The following is a 24,905-nucleotide window of genomic DNA, read 5'->3' on the forward strand; positions in this document are numbered from 1 at the left end:
AATTTGATAAATGAGAAAATCCACTTTTTTTTTTATTGTGGACGACTGGACTGCGTAACAACCTCTTCAATCTGCCACTGTTGAATACTTTTGCTCTGTTGAACTGAATAGACTGTTGAACAGCCCTTCCCCCCCCCCCCCCACATAGGTTTTGGGGTAAACAAATCTTATAATGTCCACTGGGAGTTGGGAGCCTGCTCTGCTACTAAATACAGGCCAGGAGTTCACCGCTCCCGGCATCTACAGAAAATGTTAGATTTTGTAGAAGTTGTTGACCTTGTATGTCTCTAAACGGCACCTGGCTCTAGGGAGGTTGTATAAATTGTGTGTGTGTGTGTGTGTGTGTGTGTGTGTGTGTGTGTGTGTGTGTGTGTGTGTGTGTGTGTGTGTGTGTGTGTGTGTGTGTGTGTGTGTGTGTGTGTGTGTGTGTGTGTGTGTGTGTGTGTGTGTGTGTTGTAATGCACACCTCATGAGGCAAAGACCTGATAGAGGTGAAGAAAAGCCTAAAGGCAGACAGTTCTGCTCCCGCTGGTGGAAAGTACGATTCTCCCTCTGGTCTGCACACTATTTCCTCCCTTTCTTCTTCTGTCTCTTCTATTTATGTCCTCATTTCTTTCTCCACTCCTTATTCTCCTTCAATATCCCCCTAAACATTTCTCTCCTTCTATCCCCCAGCATCCCACTCTACTGCATGCAATCTTTGTTGCTCTTTTTGTTCCTGTCCTCTTGTCAATTAGTTATCTTCCTTCCCCACTATCATGTCCCATGTCTTTCCTTCGCTGCATCTCTCGCCCTTGCTTAGCGTACTTACCCAGAGCTTGTTTTGTCATACAGTGTATCTATAACAGACTCTGTTGCAGTGGCTCACAGTCCTGGGCATTGGGACCTGATTTTCATTCCAGCTGTCTAATCAGGGAGTCATTTTACACCGGGTGAATGCAATTAACTACCTGGTAGTGAAGGCGGCCAGCAGTAATGTGGCTCCAGAGGACTTGGACAGAGAACCTCGGCTGTAATGGGAACTAAACATTCCCTGCTTTGTTTGTTTACATGTGGAGGGTGACAATGTCGTGTCGCTGGCTGACCACTAAAGAAATACTATTTACATCCCTCGTCAATGCATGAATCATAATGCTATTGACACTGTGAAATGTCATAAGGGAGTGTTTGGCTCGGTTTGCACTGCCCACTCAGATCTTAATGAATTCATTTTTTCACTGTGTTTCAAACAGCTGTGGTCATTTCAGCTGTGTTCAAATTGCGAAAATCCCAAAGGTGTGTTGGCGGTTATGAGACATATCTTGAAAGGAAAGAAGCCACATCTGAGATTGCAGTTCAAAGGCACCACTGTGGTCCTGTAAAGACGAGCCTGTGTAATTGTAAGAATGACCTGATATTGAACTTCACTGCTGGGAAACAAGGGTCTCCAATCATGAAGTGGGCACACCTCACAAACCTCAATTCTTCATCCTACTTAGGAGCCTGTCGTGCATTAAAGACGCTACATTTCACTTGTTGGGAAGTTATTTACTGTTTTCTGCCTTACATATATTTATTGCCATAGAATCAGTTTCCTAAAAGTATCTTGGCACTAAGAAATTAAGAAAGTGGTCATGAAATGACAATTAAAATAATCATGTTATCATTATAATTTTAATGAATCACAGATATTATACTGTCCTAGCCTTTTAATGTGCTCACTGTAATTACTTTTGATTTCTTTACGAATTGCTGTAATAATGAAATTGAGCTGTATAATTGTACATAAGTTATTATAACTGTTGATGTTCACTGTTCATGAACTCAAACGTTTCGTGCTCATGTAAATGACACTTAACAATAGGGTTCACATACATTGTTTGTTGGCACATAACAGAAAAAAAATGAAAAAATAATGTGTTTTTGTTGACAAATGTCAAATGCAGTCAGAGGTCTGAGCTATTACCAAAGTGTTTCAGGCTATAGTTACACATCAGAGAACAGATATAACAAACTTAGGCCCCTACGCTAAGTTTTTCATGTAAAGGCCAGTTGACTCGCTCGCAGGTGTTGGGTCGCTGGTTCAACTTTTCCCCTCTTTGAACTCCAGCCTTTGCACTATGCCTATTTCTGCTTCGGATTACTTTGAAAGACATGACTTTGCAAACTTTTGCCTAACTCTGTCAGAAAAGTGGATGATGATCTATTAAAGCTGCTTTTTCAGTTCAGGATGAAGTCTGTGTCTAAGTATATAAAACTGTTGGGTAGACTTATACTGTGAGCCTCTGACCAGCTAGTCCATAAATTCATTTGGGGGTAATCCACCCATACGTGAAGGACAACGTAAAATCTATCTTTATATAGTAGTCATTTTTCACTTTACATGGTCCTTATGAACAGTTTGTCAAGAACTGTGTGATGGGCTTATCGAAGGTCAAAAAGCCTTGCAGTGTGTGTTTACCCAAAGTATTTATCTTCACTTTATGTCCAACATAGTTTTTCTTTGTCACTATCACAGTCGTCACACTCACTGTTCACATGAGAAATGTTTTATCAAAATATTTTTGTCCTTGTCTCCTTATTGTTAATATTTAATACAAATAAAATTGATGAAAACATTTAGTGGTGATCATGGTTTTATTATTGATTTTCCATAACTAATGTCAGGCTTTTCATTATTTAATAAGGTGTGTCTGTAAAATGATTTGAATGCTTTGAAGCTATGAGAATGAATGATGGACCCCCACAAAAAAGAGCAGTGGAATAATAAAGCAGTGGATCTATGGGACCGAGGCTCCATGTCTCAGGCTGGGCAGATTTCACTGTACAAATCTCCAAAGAAAAGAATGAATAAAATCAAAGAGTGAAAGTAGAACATACAACAAAGCAATGAATAAAGAATCTTAAGGGCCATCAATCTAAAAGAAAAGAGAAAAACTTTTCCAGCTCCATCATTTGAGGGGACTTTAAAAAGGTTGTGCACGGCAACGAGTGCAGACAGAGGTAATTTTACCTCATTTGACTTTAGCCTCCAAACTATTCGAGTGAATATTCATTTGGCAGTGAGCATAAAGTATGGAAATGTTTAGAAAATCAATTAAGTTAGAACGAATTTGTGTGCATGCATGTGTGTGTGGGATGTAGGCTTTGACTGTTTACCCCTTAGGGAGAACCTGTGCATGCTTCTCATTTCTGGACTCAATTAGCGTTGCTGAGGTTATGACTGACTAGCCCACATGCACAAACACACTGGATTAGAAGACCAGTTTTGGTAATAATTAGCTGCAATTTATACGACAGATCAGCAGTATCAGTAAACACACTTCTGATTAACAAAGCTTTGATGTCTAAAGAGATCAAGAAGTAGACAGTACGTGTATTTATGCTGTTGATGAAGGATCCACAGTTTGGTTTGATATGTAGTCCAAAAAGTCTAGTGATAGAGAGATTTGTTGATCAGCAGAAAATAAATCATATTATATTACATTAACAAAGTATTATAGATAACTGTTTTCATGTATCAATCAAGAATGGATAATGTTGCAGTTCAAGCCTGTTAATTCTTGGGGTTTTCTGCTTTTTGCTATTTTATGTCTTTGTCAATTGAATATTTTGGGGTTTTGGATTAATGGTCAGACAAAACACACAAGTTCAAGGCATCACTTTTCATTGTGGTAAATCATGATAGGTATTTAGGAGTATTTAACTCCTTATTTCACTGACCAGTTCTAACTGATACTTACATTTAGTAATTGTACAGTGAAAGAAAACAAGATAACAGGGAACAATGTAGTAACGACTGGAAACTAATTTAGTAAATGCTGAAACTAATTTAGTAAATGCTGGATACCTTTGGGGTAAAAAACTGAAGTTGGGGTAAAATGGTGTTTACATTTTACGTTTACTTGTTGGTATTGAGTAATTGAAGCTGAAGTAATTACTGCTTTTTATTCTGTTGCTCAGAGTAATGCTGTCATTTTAAGAAAACGTTTAAACCATTTTCTTTGTCATATAACATTTACGCTGTCTGTATCTTATTGTAGTCTTGTTCCCAGCATTGGTTGGGTTTTACGGGTTTAATGCAGGAAACATTATTGGTCGAGTGTAACAGCTGCTCTGGCGCACCGTTGGAACCTCTACATTTCCTTTGTCCTTCTTTTCGTTCACAGGTCTCCCAGACAGAAGTATTGACGCGTGATTAGGGGCGTTTCTACTTCTATTGACAGCGAACTGTATAGACGGATTCGGAGTTTCGGGCATTTAGACTGTTTGACTCTGGCTGGTTGAAACAAATATCTTTCAATCCTCTCGCAGATTCTGAGTATTGCTTTTTGAAAGCAAAATGTACTCATTCAATGAAAGTTTCCCACACGCCACATTCGGCATGGATCTGCGCAGGCAAGACAACTGGCGATATCATAAGTGCTTATTGCAGTTGTGTTGCAGGGTAAGCTATTATAAATATATACCTAACTTGTGTTTGTTAATTATTATAAAACTCAATATATAGAAAGTACATTTGTCAATATATAAATCAAGTAGATAGACTACATACCCCAGGTCGAGTTCAGGATCAGGGAATTCATTTGTTGGTTTTCCTTGCATGGAATGAAGATTTCTTGAGCTCCCAAGACTTCCCATTGTAATCCTGTCTCTTTACAGCTTTGGTCCATGCTAGCCTTCTGTCTTTGTTCTTTAGTGCTGTTGGCAGTCGCAATTTTTGCAATCGTGAAGCTCACAATGAGATTCTGCCCATTTATTTAGCTTTCTCCCACTGTTTGAACATCCTTTCCCCACACAATGTCGGTGTCCAAATCCCATAACTAGAAGAGCGATGATTACACACTAAAAAAGGGTGCATTTAAGAGAAATGTGTCAAACACAACTGCAGGTTGCTTCTGTTTGGAGGCCGAACTTTAGCGACTATTCCTTCGAAACTGGACCTGTGCCCGGGTAGAAAAAGAGGACTGAGTTGGAGTAGTACACATGGACAGGAGAGAGGTGGATACTTGCCTTAAATAACAGCGGAGTCTTCTGTGCTGACGGACCTCAAGACAGGCGGGAATACTGGACACATTGACTCCATGAGGGACCTTCACACACCGGTAAGTGAGGCAAGCACATCCTCATCTTTCACTTAACTTTCTCTGTGGCTTACTTTAAGGCTAAATGGTCAACTTTGCATGTCTGTATGGATATAACATTACTTTGCAACTATGTATGTGGGAATATTGCTTGAAATGGGTACCAGTGTTTGCTTGAATGTAGCTGTTTATGATTGTTGTAGTCAGGGCTAATGTTACAAAGTGTGTCGGTAGCTAGCTGTCCACAAACAGACACTTAGTGTGCTGCTAAGGACAAGGCATGGTCATAACCATAGGTCAGAACTGAACTCTTTCCATTTTCATATATCAGTTGTTAAGTCAATGACTCAGCTGTTAAGTCATTGTGTTTCTTAATAATGTCAATGATGCCTGCATAATGTAAGTGATGCAGCATGCACAAGGCAACGGTTACTACGGTAACATGAACATTGCTATAATTAGTTATTAATTACACTTGTCAAAAGTCTAAATGTCAGCTGCAGATTTGTGGAGGTTGCTTGTTGTTAACCTTTTCTCTTAAATCGTGATGTAGTCTGAAGTATTAGCTTTAATAGGCCACCTAATTAATAAATATGTACATGCATTGCAACAGGGGCGTAGCTAGGTTTTCAAGTTTGGGTGGGCTTAGCCCAGAGGTGAGGTGGAGCTGTGTGCACCTGCATGGTAGTACAATTACCATTAAAGGAACTCCGATGGCATGATGATGGAGAAGTAAGTCTGGGAGTTTTGCACTGGTGGTCTTCACATCTTCTAGGGGGGTCCGGGGACATGCTCCCCCGGGCAGATTTTTTAAAACATTTTAAAGTGAATTGTATGCATCTGGTGCAAGAGTTAAAAGTAAAAAGCTATATCTAATAGAACTTTGTGTTCTTGGTAAGGGGAGGGGGCACAACTCTCAACACTAATATGAAAAATATATCTGCCTCTCCTTCTGCATGACCCTTTAAAATAAGTTTAAACAATGATTTATTAACTGATCGAGACACTAAAGTAAATTTCATGACATCCAAACGTCATGTTCAAAATGCAAACTGGTGACATGTATGGTGTAAGTGTGTTCACTGTCATGTGTGTTAAACAAATGCATTATTCTCTGGAACTTCGGGCTATGTCTTTTCATTAATGATTTATTTAGCTTGCAGTGCATCTTCCAAAATGTCAACCTCTCGTCTCCAGCAGGACTCGTCAGAAGTTACAGATATCTATCATGATATCAAAGCTGTACTACACCCATACAGTCTATGGCGGCACCCTTTTCCCCAGGGTCCTAGCGCCCTTGTTTTACTCTGAGCCATCTCTCCCCTCCCCCAGGGTCTTAGTGCCCAGTAGATTACTTTGTAAAGTATGAAAGGGAGTTTTGGGGCGATTTAGAAACAATATTTTAAAATATCTGTATAGCGTTAACCCCTTTCCACACAAGAAGGAGCATGAGACGTGAATGCCCTTTTTTAATTAATTAATTAATAATTTTTCTTTCCAATTTTCATTTGGGTGGGCTGAAGCCCACCTAAAATAGGCCTAGCTACGCCACTGCATTGCAGGCTATGATTTTGATAAAAATGTATCATGATTGTTAAGAGCTGTAAGTCATGTATTTGTATTCTATGTGTATTCTTTAATTTTGAACATGCATTTGTTGTCTAAACATTATCCTGCGGAAAACAAAACAAACATGTGTTTGTGTGTGTGACATTTCAATGCACATTATATTGTGAGGTTAAATATTAGGACATCCCAGTTGTTGCATCGCTGTGTGTCTTTACGTGCCTCAGTGTTTCCCCTGTCCAGCATCTCTCTCCTCTGCTGAGTGCAGAGTGGCTGCTGTGTGCTGCAACCGGTGCGTCAGTTTGACTGACACACACACACACACACACCCCTTCACTCCAGGCTTGCAGACATAAGGGAAGCGTGGCTGTCGCAGCACACTAAGCTAAAAGCGACAGGCTGACAGAGTGGTCTGGCAGCGCTTCAAAAACTGTTATTGATCTGTCTAGGATTCACACGCACATCTCCGCACAACCCTACGGGAAGGTGTCGGATTTTGAATGGATGCAGCCGACGTGCACACTATCTCCTACTGTGTGTGTGTGTGTGTGTGTGTGTGTGTGTGTGTGTGTGTGTGTGTGTGTGTGTGTGTGTGTGTGTGTGTGTGTGAGTGTGTGTGTGTGTGTGTGTGTGTGTGTGCGGCGTGTGTCAAACTGCTCTCAATTACTTACCACTTGAGTCTACTTCACTATTCTGGCTCAACTTAAGTTTGGATTTAAACCATTTTCGTCACTATGACACCTGATCATTGATGCCTGTAGTTTCATAGTTTGTGTGTGTATCACAGCCATCTCTCTCTGTCACTGTGCAATTTGTCAAAATCAGTGTGGATATGTTGGATCCATTTAGCTTTGTCTCCATCTGTCTGTCACTTACTCTTCCTCCCACAATATGTCTCTCTGTAATTACCCCCTCTCTCTTTCTCGCTCTCTTTTTCTCTGTGCAAATCACTCTTATTGTCTCCCCTAACTGTCCAAAGCAAACCATATTATTATACTGCATGGCCAAAAGGCTATCACATTGCTCACTTTGCAGCAAAGTCACACTCAACGCAGCATGCAGCCAGGCCCATTTGGTACACAGTTGCAACCATCTCTCTTGCCCTGAAGTTAGAGATTGCACGCAGCTACGCACACCCTTCCAGCCCACTTAAAATCAGGCTCATGGTGTCTAGTTTGCTGCTCAAAATAAGCTGTAAAATCAGACACAACTCAAGCTAATGCTGGTGCTGAACAGCCAGTTAGACTATTAAAATCTTATTAAAAACCTTCCCTTAATTAGAACTTAGAGCCAAGAAACATTCAAATGTGGTTGATCTGTAACATGCCAGTCAGTGAGAGAATATGGAGCAGACTTATTACCATGTGGTGACACTGATAAGCAGCAATGATGCGGTAATTAAGAATGTAGGTGAGTTACTTTTCTCTTTTAGATGAAAGCAAGGGCGTTCCCTCAGTGTGACTAGCTTAGCATGTTGTATCCCACCTGCTTTGCTCCCTGTCTTGGTTTAAAATTGGTCCGACAAGGTTAAACACAGATATGTGTAGATATGGCTCATATTTCAAGGCCTCTGTCATGAATTCTGCTCTTCTCAATTTCAATGACAGAACATTAAGTATAACGTATCATATTTCATCACTGGTCACTGGTTAGATAGCATTGGAAAAAGCATTTTATGTTTTCTTTTGTCAGTTTTCAGTTGACAGCCGTTTATGGTTTTTGGTGTCTTTCGACATTTCAGCCTCACAATTTCATTTATTTTCTCTCAGCCACTGACAGAAAGAGATGCCCATCTGCTTGGCTAGTTGTTCTTCCCCATGTTGCAAGATGTGAGATATGAAATAAGAACCAAGACCAAGATTTTTCCCTCAACAGGCCTATTGTAGACTGTGAGAAGATTGCAGTCATCATAAGTAATTTTGGCTGTTTTACACATGCAACCCAAAGTAGTCCATCAATCTTGCAAGACGGATACAAGTGTGATACATTGAGCCAAGATCTCTCATATGCAAGGCGTACGCTTCATAGAAGACATCTATCTAAATATAAAGACAATTATTTCCTCCGCCAAGGAAGGTATGTTTTCTGCTGAGTTTGTCTTTTGTCTGTCAGCAGTTACGGAAAAACAAATCAAATCAAATTTATTTATATAACCCAATATCACAAATTACACATTTGTCTGAGTGTTCTTTACAGACTGTACAGGAACTTGCCCCGATTTCATAAAACTTGGTGGAAGGGTGAGGGCCGAGGAAGAACCCATTAACTTCCAGAGTGGATCTGAATCATGGTGTGGATACAGAAATGATGGCTCACTTTCGTTGACGTAGGGCATTTGTGCTGCATTCATGTGTTGTCAGAATAAAAAACAACAACTTAGAAACAGCTATAAGCTTCTTATTTAAACACTACACAAAACAATACAACACATCTTCTTTGGAGCGTCCATAATGTTTCCACATTACAACTTCAAGCTCATGAACGCACCGAAGTCGGGAGAACGACTTCCCAACTCCGTAATGGGACAGTCCGAGGAGCGTGTAAATGCACCAATGGCCTTGGTGGAGGTCTGCGCTCTCAGAGTGCCATTCTAGCTAGAACTGTTTCCCTTTTTATTTCAGTCATAAAGTAGAAGAAAAGGCACTGCTTAAAGGAAATTCATCTTTGTTTTTGTTTTTTTGGGCCAAAATACCTCTCGACATTTTCCTCACCTACACAATAGAATCCAACAGGACATGCTACACAAAGTAATACAAGCAGATTAGTTTATTACATAACTACTAGAAATAAAATGTATTCATCAATCTGACTTAATTAATTTAAGTATTTGCAATTTATATTCATTAGCCTCTGTATGTTAGCTAATTGACTTTTATGATTAGACACACAAACAATTTCCTAATTCCAGTGTAAAGTCAGCAACTGAAGGGGCACAACAGTCTATCGCCTGGAATGTTGTGACAAGGTAATTTGGTTAGCGGTCCATTGGGTTGCTAAGCTGGACATTTAAGTAACCAACCAAAGACCTCTGGTGACATGCCTCTCATTAACCACCTGCGTCTTAACAGTGACTAGATCAGTCGCTGGCTTCTCTATCGTTCTATATTTGGGACTCTTTCAACAGGCCTCAAACAGAGTATCAATCAGTACAGATGCCTTTGACATGAAGACTGAACATTTATGAGGACCACATGGAGTCACCAGCCGCTTCTTTTCACCTGCTAGTGGGGAGCTTTATCAAGAGAGGGTGATGCATGCTGAGGTTCATGCTATACCCCCTACATCCCCCATTTGCACATGAGCCCCAACCATCTAGTAGGAGTCAAGGACATGATCCCTTATTGGTCTACCACCCTTGAGCACTGCCAGCTTTTGTTTATTGGAACACACAACCAGGCTGGAGGTACAGCTGCTGGGAACTGAACCCTGGTCTCTGCATGGTGGCTGTGTTTTGGTCCCCGGCCACCCGAGTTATTTTAGAGAAATTGGCAGAATATTAATGACCACAGACACACTGTTAACGTTACAACTACACAAATAATACTCATAAAAGGTTTGAAGGCCCAATGGCATCCGCAAAATAAAAGAGTCTTTATGCCTTGTTTAGGCACACTCACCAGCAGTCTCACAAATCCTCCACCACCCTCAGCACTCAGTTCAGAATGGTTTGCACGATGATTCACATTTGTTGGCCCTGTCAGCCCGCCGAGTATTCTTCCACTTTGCCTCTCCAGCCCTGTGTGTAAAAGCAGAGATTTTCCTGATATGCGTCGACATCTTAACACTGCCGCGGTTTGACTCTCCACTGCTCTGCTGTCTCCCAAAAACATAGGAACACAACTGATTTCGGCTGACATTTTTAGAATGGATTTTTGTTTTGTTTTTCAACCAGGCAGTTGTCGTAACAGTTGGCACAGTTTTATGTGGACGTACTCTACGGTGCTCATGTTGCCCACACAGTGTCTCTCTGCTCTTTGCTACTGACTACCATGTGTACAACACAAGAAGACAAATTTAGCCCGGGCTTACAGGAAGCAGATGGTAGGGTATTATGTTGACAATACTGTGGTACCACTGATGACTCTTCCAGACGGCCCACTCGACATCTCTGCTCTTTTCTTCCTCCACCGAGAACGAAAAATATTAAACATAATGTCCCATATTTGGCTTGTAGGAGGAAATCGGCACACTGAACAGCCCATTCTCTTTTCATTTCTTCCTCTCATCCTCTCCTCTTTCAGCGCCCTAGCTCTCTATTGCTCCTCTTGTTAGCTAATGTGAACCCATCGGTACGGTCCAACAGACCTTACTTTTGCTGTAGTTTTTGTGCTATTTCTATCTGCAGGAACTTTCTGAAAATAATGGTTTTAGACAGAAGAGGACATTCAATTGTTGATTTAATAGAATAACTCTGATGCAATTCAAATCAACATAATCTCTTCCTTTTTTCTTTTCAGCCTTTTATAAAACCTTCATACTAATACTTACTGTTAGTCCTACTCCTGCACCCCCACAGGACAAGGTTTTGAGTAAATGTCCACTTTTCAGTAGATTTTCAGAACATAAATAATCATTCAAGACAGCTACTCAAGACTCTTGGCCCAGTTATCTATTTAGAAATAAACTTAATTAACAGTCTCATTTGAATCGAGCAGTAAGAGCCTGGATACAACAAAAAGTGCAGAAACAATATAAATCAATATCTGTAATTATTTTGAATAAACCAGCAACTTCATGGCATGCATATGTGGGTTTTATGGATAAGGGCAGCAACTGTAAGCCTGTACCCACCGTTATTGAAAAATAATAGTAATAATCGTAAATTTATAAATGTAATCCATACAGAATTCATTTTAAGCTACTGACTTAATATTGCATGTGGGAGGTTTTTATTTCCCAGATGCAATACAGGGGAATTTTACAGCAGATGGCATGCATTTTTCAGGTTTTTAATGTTGCTGTATTTGAGTCTGTTGAGGTTGTTACACCATATAGCAGTGACCCATCTGCATATAACATAGCAAGGTACTGTAGAGACTTGTGATATGCAGTATAGTACCATCATTGAATAATCACTGGTATTAATATCCCTCCGTGTTCTTTTCAAGGTTAATTAGATAATTCTATGACATTTTGTTCAGTTGGATTTGTGCTGAGTCACTATAAAGTTGAGAACAACCTTTTGAAAAGGAAAGGAAAGATTTTGTTGGTCACAGACTTGAAATGGAGGTGTGAGTTTGTGTTGCTTTTAGGCATTTCCCATTTGATCTGCAACAATTAGTCGACTACTCAATCTAGTTGATTAACAGAAAAAGAATAGTCAACTATTTTGATGATCCATTAATCGTTAAAGTGGCAAAAGACACACATTTTTCTTTAAGGCAACTAAAAAAAACTAGTTTATGACTCAACAAAATAGCTACAGTAACTATCCCCAGGTAGCAGAACGACCGGAGTAATGTATACTGTGGAAACTACCCGTTGACGGAGAAGGTAAAGAAGGCAAAAAGGGTTAAAAGGAGAAGTTATAAAAGTAAGCAACAAAACCTGCCTACTTATTAAAACTACGAGGGTGCCTTTATTTCCCTTGGGATAAATAAAGTATCTATCTATCTATCTATCTATCTATCTATCTATCTATCTATCTATCTATCTATCTATCTATCTATCTATCTATCTATCTATCTAACTATCTATTATCTGTCTGTCTGTCTGTCTGTCTGTCTGTCTGTCTGTCTGTCTGTGTGTCTGTCTGTCTGTCTGTCCGTCTCCATCTATCTATCTTATCATAGCACTGAGATCGGGGTTTCCAGTTCTTTAGGATTTTTACGGATTTTTACGGTTGCTCACGATATATGAACAAGTAGATCGATCTGTTTGTTCATATGAAAATCAACAAACAAATATGTTATTACATATCCGGTTTGCAGTGTGATCTGGAAAACTGAAAGAACGGCACCAACAATGATACCACTTGGAAACGCTAGTTGGAAAATGTTATGTTCATGAAGAAATGGCAGAAAGTTATGTTTTCAGCTGCTTCAATATGGAGATTTCCTGCTTTTCTCTTTTTTTATATCATATTAAATCGAAGATCTTTGTTTTTTTGACTGACAAAACAAGACATTTAATGACATCATCTTGGGACTTTGAGAAGAGGTGATGGACATTTTATACAATGACTATACTACAACTATAGGTACATAATATATTGATTAATCTAGAAAATAATCTGCCGATTAATCGATGATGATAATCATTAGTTCAGCTCTATTTGCCATTTATAGGTTCAAATTATTTGTTCCTGTGATTTAACATTTTGTAAGTGTGTAAAAGTTGGTTGACATTGTAAAGATAAGGAATAAAGAAGATACCTTTGGTTGATAATACAACTGTACAAAGTTTCAAAGGAAGGGTCATGTTTTGTTTGTGGAAAGTGTAAATTCCAGCTAAGTGTGTTAGATAAAGTGGGCTTTATCTAGCACATTTGATAACATTAGCCAAAGTCTGCCCAGTTGCTACAGTCAAAGTACCTCTGTGTCTCTGGATTTATAAAATAAAACAAAAGCCGCCCTAAATGACTTCTGCTGCACTGTCTACTGGGTAATCATCTCTAACCAAAAGTTCTTCTGATCTTTAAATCCAATATCCATGACCTTCAATTAATCTGTCTCTCTAAAATGTGCATTAGAAACTGTAAGGAGCACCCGAATGCTACTGTTAACCAATCATTTAAAAGCAAATGCATAGGTAGTTGATGCTGTGACACCTTACCTTGAACAGTCAACACCGGCACATCAAAGCAGGTATGTTTAAGTTTAAAAATGTTTTTCATTGCTAACTAAATATACTCTCATGTTTAAAACATGTGTTGCCTGTTGATCTATCTATCTATCTATCTATCTATCTATCTATCTATCTATCTATCTATCTATCTATCTATCTATCTATCTATCTATCTATCTATCTATCTATCTATCTATCTATCTATCTATCTATCTATGCTGCAAATTGAGTGTGGTATTAAAGTTTGCTTGTACTCTCATTAAGCGTATACATATCTGAAAGTAGAGTGATTCATGTTCCCATAGTATCCCCCTCTGTATAGTAAATATCTTTTATGTATTCCTAATGTGACTTTTGGGTTTGTTCCCACTGAAAATTGGTGGTGTGCTAGTGAGGCACAGCACTGATCGAAGGTGGTGGTGTAGGTGAAATGAAATGATGGATAGGTATTTGAGGAAAAAACAAACTACAGAAAACAAACCCTACATACCGCTGTAGGAAAATGTGCTACATAATTAATTGATAGGTTTAGGTGTTTGCATTTCAAATTAAGTTATAATATTTAATGCCTCTAATGGGAATTCTTTTAATTTCCAAATAGTGTTTGTGTGTGTGTGTTGCATGTGGTACTCAGTGTAGTGTGTGCTGTGTGTGTTGCATGTGGTAGTGTGTGTGTGTTTGTTGCATGTGGTACTCAGTGTAGTGTGTGCTGTGTGTGTTGCATGTGGTAGTGTGTGTGTGTTTGTTGCATGTGGTAGTCAGTGTGTGTGTGTGTGTGTGTTGCATGTGGTAGTCAGTGTTTGTGTATGTGTGTGTTGCGTGTGGTAGTTTGTGTGTGTGTGTGTGTGTGTGTGTTTGTTGCATGTGGTAGTCAGTCTGTCAGTGTGTTACATGTGTTGCATGTGGTAGTGTGTGTTAGTTGTATGTGGTAGTCAGTGTGTGTGTGTTGCGTGTGGTAGTCAGTGTGTGTGTGTGTGTGTGGCATGTAGTCTGTATATGGTAGTAAGTGTAGTGTGTGTGTGTGTGTGTGTGAGTGTGTGTGTTTGTTGCATGTGGTAGTCAGTCTGTCAGTGTGTTGCATGTGTTGCATGTGGTAGTGTGTGTTTGTTGCATGTGGTAGTCAGTGTGTGTGTGTTGCGTGTGGTAGTCAGTGTGTGTGTGTGTGTGGCATGTAGTCTGTATATGGTAGTAAGTGTAGTGTGTGTGTGTGTGTGTGTGTGGCATGTAGTCTGTATATGGTAGTCAGTGTAGTGTGTGTGTGTGTGTGTGTGTGTGTGTGTGTGTGTGTGTGTGTGTGTGTGGCATGTAGTCTGTATATGGTAGTCAGTGTAGTGTGTGTGTGTGTGTGTGTGTCTAGCATGTGGTCTGTATATGGTAGTCTGTGTAGTCGTGCGTGTGTGTCATGTAGTCTGTGTGTGTGTGGCATATAGTCTGTATATGGTAGTCAGTGTAGTGTGTGTGTGTGTGTGTGTGTGCGTGTGCGTGTATGTGGCATGTAGTCTGTGTGCGTGTGGCATATAGTCTGTATATTGTAGTCCGTGTAGTGTGTGTGTGTAGCATGTGGACTGTATATGGTTGTGTGTGTGTGTGTATGTGTGTGTGTGTGTGTGTGTGTGTGTGTGTGTGTGTCTGTGTGTTGCATGAACACTGTATATGGTAGTTAGTGTGTGTGTGTGTGTGTGTGTGTGTGTGTGTGTGTGTGTGTGTGTGTGTGTGTGTGTGGCTCTGCGGCTGCAGCAGCTGCGTCAAGGGACCACAGCAGTGACAGCAGGCTCATTTGCTGCATGATTATCGACGGGGTTGTTGGAACTGAGAGAAAAGGCCGCCTACACACGCACACTTTCTCACACACACTGCACACACTGTTTCTTGTTTAAGCCAATTATGCAGGCCAGTAACCTGCCATATGGCGTGCTTGTGTGTGTGTGTGTGTGGCACAAAGTCAAATAGAGCCTGAGGCCACAGAGCAGATGACAAGGAAAGAGAAATCTTAATCAGTCCTAACAATCCAGCACTGTCAGGGCAACTTGTTAAAGATGAATCAAATACATATTTATTCGTTCTTAGGTATGTACATTTACAAAAATAAAAGTTTTATATGAACGCACTCATAGCCAGACAGACTTACTGAGTTGATAACCACTGTTGTAGGACCGCTTAGCGGGATCACGTTTGTTAGGTTTGGTTAAGCCAGATAACACAAAGATATCCTATAGAGTATGTTGTACTCTCTTCGTATTACAGGCCTCAGCTGTCCTGAGGATATTGCAACCCTTTCAGCCCTCTGGAGGGCTTCCTTTACCTTTATCTTCTTATCCTCATACATGGCAGGAAATGTGTGTATGGGACAAAATGGGATCTCTTGGCTTCAGCACATTGTCAAGGTTTCAAAATCCTTCATCTTCGACTACTGAAAACGGCCTTATGTCTTTGGAAATAAAAATGATGATGCTATTTTGTTTTCTCTTTCACCCACTGACTGAGCTGCAAATGTCTCCTTAAGAGCTGTTTGGCCTTTTGCTAATTTAACAGGTGTAGGCTGTAGCTTGTCCTTATGATGCAAAGGTTTTTGTGGTGTTAGTTATTGTTTAAGCCATAGCGCACCGGCAGAGCTTGCAAATAGTCTTGTTTCAGTCCACAGATTTTTCACAGTTTTCTTACACGCTTATGCTGAAAAACCAAAATGACACAATTGAAAGTTTGCAGGAGCATCCTACAGTATTTACACCTCTTTCTCCATTTTATTGCAAAGACACCACTAAGGCCAGTGAATGCCAGGGTCAACAACAGGTCAGTCAAGCAAATTAAGCAAAAACAATGAAGAGGTATCTTTCTTATTGATGGATGTGAAGTGAGGATTTTGGCAGAGAAGCTGACAGAAAGACTAGCAGCTTCCCAGACAAACAGCAGAAGGGCCTGAGCAGAGCAGCCTGCTTTCAATCTAGGGTAATAATATCAGTGCTACCACCACAGTAATCCAATATGGATTAAGGGATTCGAAAGTTCACACAGCGTTGCTCTAAAGTCACAGGGGGACACTGTTGCATTGTTCAGTTGAGAGATGAATCAGAAGTTGGATTCATTTGGTGAAAAAAAACAAAGGTGGCTTCAAATAGAAAAAACATGTTGTATAACAGGTGTCCGTACAATGTTATGTCAAAGTATTGCTCATATATATAGTATTGTTGATTATAGTACATGTTTCTAAATTGGCTTTCTGAATTTAAAATGACACAGACTCAGTGCTTTTGTTCTCAAATATGATGCTTTTTCAAATAAATATATCCAAATCAAATGTCTTACCCAGCCGTCCCTATTTTGATAAAATGATGATGCATAATTTGTTATTTTGGGATATTTCATACGACCATATCCTCACGTAACTCTGAGGAAAATCCATGAAATTCTTAAAGATGATCGACTACCCACTTTTTTTGAAGTGTTGAAAAGAGGACCCAGCCTCGGGCTTGAGAGGACCACAGAGAGATTAGAAAATCCCCCACACCTGCTCAAACCTACACACAAACGCACACACAAACGCACACACATGCACACAAAACCTACATTCGCATACGCATCCACATCGATATGCACAAAACTTAAGGAGAGTGGGACTGCAGGCTCTTGTGCTTCTGCTTTGATGTGTGTAAAACACAGTGGTGCATGTGTGTGTATGTAGGCTTGTGTCCTTTTTGATATAGTGGTATTAAGGTTGGCCGTGCAAGTCCACGATAATCTTTACTTTTTTAGATTTTATGACGGCTACAGTTGCATGCATGCATTTGAAGATCAATCTCCACTCCTCACAGAAAAAGGTTAACGCTGTGCAGGCAATTATTATATTATATTATATTATTTAATTAATATTGGGAATGGAAAAGCTTACCGCTTTACAATTCTAAAAAGTTAACTTAGAATTTTAATTGCAGTTTTTATTGCAATTTTCTCTTCATAAAGTTCCACATTGATGCACGAACAGTAGGCCAAAAGGCTTTGGCACCCAAGTGTGAAGCGGTCTGCCTCTCCCTGTCTGTCTTACTCTTTCACTCTTACTCAATTTGTCCAAAAATTGAACTCAATCATAACTATTTTCCTAAATATATTATGGTTTTATTTGATACATTGTCATATTGTAAATATAACGGATACATCTAATAACATTGATAGTATGGAAAAAGCTGCTTGAATCTAAATGTATTTTATGTTTAATAAGGGAAAGACAACAGCCTGGACTGCCTTTAGAGGATATTAAAATATTTGCTCATCATGTTGCCATTCTCAATGAAATATTGCTTTTCTTAGCCTCCTTTGTGGGCTGTAACATACTACCTCTTGTTATCTGAGTCGGCTTCTTTACTCCCCAACAATGTGTCTTTTGTTCAATGTTATCTAGCCAAATATATTGCGCTTTCAATTGAGTTTACAAGAGGAGTCCATATAAACAACCCACTGATTTGAAATCCATGAGTTCAGGAGTTGCGATGTACAGTATCTTTGATTTTCTTTTTTTTTTTAAATATTGACTGTTTTTTTTTTTTAGTTCTCATTTCCTGTCCTTTGGCATGGTGGGGAGAAACGACAAACACACATCATTCACTATATGTTAAAAGGGAACACGTTGGAATCTTCTAGCACAGAAGAATGGTCGTCTTTGTGATTTGGCTGTACGCTTCAGTGAAAAGTGAAACGAATGATCTGGTTTGATTAAATGTTTATGGGCCTATCCTTGTTTGAGTTATTTACAGTACATAGTAAGTACAATACTCTAAGTCCAAGACATATTTGTTCGCCTGCACTATTTCATACAGTGGCCATGGTTTGGAAAACACAACCACTATGACAACCTACAGATGTGGCATCCAACCTCAGTATCCTGATTGCACAACAAGGGGAATCAGCAAGTGAATGCGTGTAGATGAAGCCCTTTGCTCAGTGGCTTAGTTGTGACTCAACATAGTCTGACATGGGTTTTTATCTGAATCCGAGTATACGCCAAAATGTATCTCCAGTATGCCACAGAATAGCAGAGAGAAATGTTAATGCTCCTTGTACACCTCCACTCCCTGCAGACTAAGAGAGGCAGGGGAGGCCAATGGGTGGAATAGACATGAACAGTCTTAATATGTTTTAATTAAGACCTCTAGCAGTCTGTCCATTATGGTTACCATAAAACATGGGCAGTAACATTAAAAAAAAGAAAGAAGTGTAGCCAGGTTTGAAAACGACTCTAAAATAGCAACACAGTACCAATATTAAAATAATCATATGGCATTATATTCATTCAAACTGTTCTAAAGTACAGTAGATTTTTTTGGAAAGAATCTCGTCCTGCCCCAAGTATGCTGTCAGAGCGGGAGCTGCTGGAAATTGGAGCAAGATTAAACCACCTCAGACAGCCACAAAAACCTGTACCACCTCCCATGTTGTTGGTGCTCTAGGCAAGAGCATGCAAGTTTCATGCACACACGCACACACACACACACACACACACACACACACACACACACACACACACACACACACACACACACACACACACACACGCACACACGCACACACATTATTCCACTACAGCACAAAACATCATCAGGCATATACCTCACACATATTTGTTCAATTGTGCAAATAAACTTAAACTTTAAAATAATAAAGGATAAGAAGATAAAATAACATTACAGCTTATTCTAGGTATGGCTTGAAGATACATACAAGTAATACCATCCTTGTGAAGATTGACTGTTGGTTGAATACAGTGCAACAATCTCATGTGTGGCTGCCCACTCATCTCGATTTTAGAACACAAAATGTTACACAACGGAGTAAAGATATTCAGGAAGACACATACTTCTGTCTTTTATCTAACTTTTCTCTTTGTATTTTCTCTTACTTTTGTCGTGGTTTTCTGTGATTATCACAATAGGCGTAAACATTATTAATATATTGTCTTTATGTAAACTGGTCAGGTTTTTGTCCTAGATTATTTGTAAACCCTGCACACGTGTGTTTATTTGTTTGACAATCTCACCATTGAATAGTGAGTGTGCAGAAGAGTCTTGGCCTGTTCAGGTTTGCTTTACCCATCACCTGATGGAGCTGCATTAGGCAAGGAGAGTGAAACGTTTGGGTACTTGGGTACTACCAAAGGGTCCCTGAGACGGCTTTAGACTTTCGACCTTGAGCACATAGTGTCCTTGCATCATCAAGATTGCCCCGGCCTCTTCAATTACAAAAAATGTTTACGACTAAATTAAATGAAATGCCTACATGTACTACATCAGCAAGAGTTTAATAATCCTACACACTGTTACTGTACATACTGAGATGTCCCTCTATAGCGGTGTGTGTGTGTGACTGTAAGGGTTCTGCTCAGTTTGTGCCTCTTCTTTGTTGTGGTGTTCTCTACATTATCCATAAATCAATTAATAGCCTACACTGTAGATGCCATACCTTAGTCATATCAAATAAAGACTCCCTTACTCTACCTGTAGCCCAGGGGTGTCCAAACTTTTTTCACTGAGAGGGAATGGGGATGGATATATCTCAAGCTTGTTAAACAAATAAGTTATTGGGCTTGTTAACATTTTCTAATGTCAGAAACTTTAATTGACTGAATTTATTGAAAAATGTAGCTTGTTAACATGAATACTTTGTAATATATTCTGTAACTCGCCTATAATGGGAACAGCATTGCACTTGGACTGAAGGATGCTGCAGGTCAGGAGTAAGTTTGGTGGTTGAGATTCGAAGGACATCACAGAGATGATTGTCGGTCATTTTGGTTCTCAATCTGCTTTTATTCAGAGTTAACAGAAAATGTTTGCTCACATATTTGAGTGGGGAAGTGCGCAACATTGAAGTTGAAGAATGCTTTCATGTGCGCAGTCGGCTCTTGTTCAGTGTTGAGATGACCAGTAAGATCAACTAAAAATGCCAGGTCTGCCAAACATGGAGGGTCACGGAGCCGCGACTCAGCCAGCGCACATCAGAACTGTAGAGTACGTCCCCGTATTCAGCATCGACATCAGACAGGAAAGCTTGAAATTCTCTGTGGTAAAGTCCTCGTGCTCGACTTCGTGGCCTTTAGACTCCTAAGACCAAGCAGCTCTTCCGTAATGCAAAAGATATCGTCAACTCTCCGCAAAAAAACAGCTGTGCAGTGTCTGTCGCATCTGTGCTCTCATCACATGCAATCAGTAAACATCTAAAGCACAAGCTTTATCTGACACTTGATGTTTTAAGTTAGCTCACAAGTCAAAACTGTGTTTCTGTGTTAGAACTAAGAAGTACAAAACATTCAAGCGCAAGTTTCTATCTGGTCCATATTCCATTATACTTTTAGAATTTACTGCGGGCCAATTAAAAATGGACCGAGGGCCGCAGTTTGGACACCCCTGCTGTAGCCCTTCAAAGGTTGTATTGTTGTATTGATATTGCTGTATTTTTGGCTGCCTCAGGTTTCTTATTTTCTTTGGGTATCAATTGATGTATATCTAGTGCATCTGTTTTTGTGTATTTGGTAGAGCTTGGTTAAAATGTGCCATCACTTAAAGCCCTGCTGAGCAGTCTGAAAAGAAGTGCCCTGGGCAATTCACTCTTTACTAGGGATGTCACAAGAACCGGTACTTTGGTACCAAGTTGATGCCAAAATTCTGAAAACATGAAGGGACTCGACTTTCTACAGTACAATAGGTACCGCCAGGGCTCAAGACTAAAGCTATCCCCACGTCCTGGAGATGATAGAAAATGTTTTTGGGACGCAGTAAACTCACTATTGACTCGTTCATGGATACACCCTATTTTTTGGAGTACATGGGATTTTGTGTTTTGTTTTGTGGCATTAAATTGTTATTAATAATCGTGGAATTGTACCGCGATTGGTATCCTATACTCATTTTTTTGCTATCATGACGTTCCGACTCCATTTGCTGCATCTAGCCCACTGGCACTGACTGTAATCAGCAGTGTCACTTTATGTGGCTCTGGTATGGATGTGTACCTGCCCACCTCTAGTGAAGGCTCATTACTACCAAATGATGAGTGAATGTCTCTGTACCTCTGTGGCAATCACTTCAGTGCCTATACATCTAAAAGCATAACATATTACTTATTGATAATTAATACATCTTGTTCTGTTGCTTGTTGCTTGCTAATGGTTAACAGCAGTGTCGTTTTTTGGATAAACATTTAACTTTTTGTCACTCTGTGTTTTTTGTGATTGTGTCTCATATGATTCCCCCCTGAAGGGATCTTAGAAAGTGGGGACCGTATTATTAACTTCACAATGGATGCACACAGTAAAATATTTGTTTGACTGCTTATGGATTTGTTTTTGAAAAAGAGCTGGTACAATTATTTTTACTTACTGGTGTATACATCAGCTGTTGGGTCACAAACTGATACTTTCCAGCTGAAACCTTGGTTGAGTCAATTAACATGCAGGAAACTGATGACGATAGTACATTCCTTATTTACTGATGTGTGTTATAATGCTTCCCAATCACAGTGTTTGTAGATCTGTGGTAGTTGTGCTACAGCAGCATTAAAAACGAATAATGTGTAGAACATTTTATTAGTATGCCATCACGTAATGTATATGATTTATACTCGACAAAGCCCAATTTACTTCATTTTACTTCGTCACACCCAGCCTTTGTGTTTTATGCGGCGGCTACAAACTGTGTAAGCAACAGCAGCTACAGATTTGTGTTGATCATTTGTGCATTATTAACTAAGAAGGGTACAGATATTAAATTGTTTGCATTAAATTTATGCAGGCATATTTGCATTGTTGTCTTTATTGACTCATTATATGTTAAAGTTCCTTGTGCATAATGTTAGAGTAGGAGATTTATCAAAGAACCTATTTAATTTAAATATATAATTCATCAATTTCTGACAGTCTGAATGATTCGAGTTAGTTAAAAGCAGTGGGTTCAATACCAAAACATACCATTTTATTATATATTATTTTGTGTTTTTGAATGAAACGCAACAACTTCGTTCCCACCCAATTGTCTTAATGACTGGCTTTAGTGACTTGTTTTTGTATTAATCAAAAAGACATGCAGGCGTACATTATGTCAAAGGAAGGTTGAGCTTGTATTGCTTCTGTTGATGACATCTACTGCTTTCCAATCCATTATTCTGGTAAAGATTTAGTTAAAAATAATAAGATCTCTGTCTCTGTCTCTGTCTCTCTGTCTCTCTGTCTCCCTGTCTCCCTGTCTCCCTGTCTCCCTCTCCCTCCTCCCCTGCCTCCCGCTTCATCCTTTTCTCTCCTTAGTCCATCAGAACCTATCCTAAGTCTAAAGCGTGTATCTGGAGAATATTTATGTCGACCTGTTTTATGTCTCCCTTGATGCATCACAGCTGTGGGCAAGGCATGTGTCTCGTTGATAATGAAAGAAATGGGGAAACAAAAGGAGAGAGGGATGGAGAGGGTCATAGAAATAAAGAGTGTGGCTGGCTGAGTCTTGCATCTGTTTGATAATGATGACCCATTGGTTCAGAAGTGTGTGTCACAATCTCTGTGGCAAGTGGAAGCATTTGACACGCTCAGGACATTCTTTGGTTCCTGTCTGCTTCAATTAAGTTCCTGCTGTTAGTGGCTTTAGAGCCTGTGGCTCCACTAATCGGATGTGTGTCTGTGTGAGTGACTGAATTAGTGTTCTTTGTTACTTCCAGTGTGTGTGTGTGTGTGTGTGTGTGTGTGTGTGTGTGTGTGTGTGTGTGTGTGTGTGTGTGTGTGTGTGTGTGTCTGTGTTTGTGTTTGTGTTTTTGCGTGTGTTGGCAAGACCATGTTGCTGATGTATTTGTACCTTGCAGGTTTATTAACTTGTTCTTTCAAAGTTGTTGTCTTTCACTCTCCTCCAAAACAAACTTCATTTTATTCCCTCTGGTCTTACCATTCAGTCAAACAATGTTTAAACAAGGTTTGAATTATGTAGCCTAGCTAGCTTTAATTGCTCATCAAACATCATAAAAATAGCTTGATGGATGAAATGCGGAGAGCCAACTTTGCTGTTCTCCTGATGAAAGTCTGTGTTGTTTGCTCTCGACATCCACTGCTCTCATTTCAGATTATAATTTTGCAGTTTTTATTGCAACAATTTTTTAATATGTACATATCATCCGTCACTGTCATTATAAATCCGGCACACTGTATGGAATATAAACATCTATATGTGTAATTAACCTACTGTACATAATCATCCATTTAGTATTTATTTCTTTGCATTTTTTCTTTCTTTCTTTGTATAGTTTACAATAGGGATGTCAATAATAATGTTAACAATTAACCAATGACGAGGAGCTCATCTCTCTGAGCAACTCATGGTTTGAGACTGTTTTGTTTTAAAGGACCTAAAGAAAACTCTTCATCTTTCATTCTTACTGCAATATCTATTTTAAACTGTCCCTGCTTTTTAATTCAGATGTGCACCCCTGCACTTATTTATTTATGATTTGTGTTTGAATGTAATGTGTCTGTCTTTCATGAGTGTTTTAATGTTGTTTGTGAGCCCTTAACCTAAGACAATTTTCTATCATTATGTGATAGACAATACCATTTATATATATTAAGAAAAAAAAAAAAAGTTATTGTAGACAGCACTACAAAAAAACAAATCTAAAGGAAGGAGATCTAGCGTTGCTGTAGGACAAGCAGGCAAGGCGGATTGACAAATTTGTATTTTATATATATATTAGTAAACTAGAAGAAGAAAAAGGCTTGATTTTTCCTCCAGGATTTGCTCATCTTAGATTTAAAAAAGTTGACAAAATACTGTACAAATAAACTGCTACAGAGTGCAAATGTTTTGTTAATCATGCAACCAGAGTTCTTCCTCATCTTGGGTCGGTTGAATGCCTCCTGCACTGCATTTTCAACTTCACTCTCCTCGTCCATGTCCAAGGATCACGTTACCTTGTGAGGCAGTTGGATTTGGCGTGAACTCAAATCCAGCTGCCTCGCAAGGTAACGTGATTTGGGCAGACGGTACTTCCTGTGATGAAACTAACATCACATCTTGTAAATACAGATCTTTTTTTCCATGGAGAAGAGTAGAATGAGCATACAAGGGGATCACGTTCTCCACAATCAATCCTCTATTCTTAGCCTTAGACGTGGCATTATCTGTGAGAGAATCCTTAGTTGAATACTTTAGCTACAGCTATATGGTACATGGCATTTTGTGGAAATATAATGTTGTAGTCATGTGAATAGTTTTATAAATTTCAACCTGACGGTGTATTAAATGGGTTGAAGTAACCACTTAATGCTATTAGTAGTTACGTCTTATACATTAACATTATTTTCCTGAACGTTGTTAACTCTGCAAAAGAGATACTTTTATACTGTAAAAAAAAGATCATTATTTTGTATTATTATTAAGAACATTGTTCTGGTTTCAGTTTCACACTTTTCATGATTACATTGCTGTCTTAACGCAACACCTGCCTGTTCCTGGTTCCTGGCTGCTGAGGAGAGTT

At 39.3% G+C, this 24,905-nt stretch overlaps 1 protein-coding gene across 1 annotated transcript in view; it reads left to right on the top strand.

Moving 5' to 3' along the window:
• The window catches only part of ccser1 (coiled-coil serine-rich protein 1), a 129,268-nt gene extending 126,671 nt beyond the window's left edge, over nt 1–2,597 (top strand). The window contains 1 exon segment of the mRNA XM_029439707.1: nt 1–2,597. This exon segment is cut by the window's left edge and continues 1,902 nt beyond it. The gene's annotated coding sequence lies outside the window, so the exon portion shown is untranslated.
• The last annotated feature ends 22,308 nt before the right edge of the window (nt 2,598–24,905 follow it).

The sequence above is a fragment of the Cottoperca gobio genome, chromosome 9, assembly GCF_900634415.1.
Source record: "Cottoperca gobio chromosome 9, fCotGob3.1, whole genome shotgun sequence".
Lineage (NCBI taxonomy): Eukaryota > Metazoa > Chordata > Actinopteri > Perciformes > Bovichtidae > Cottoperca > Cottoperca gobio.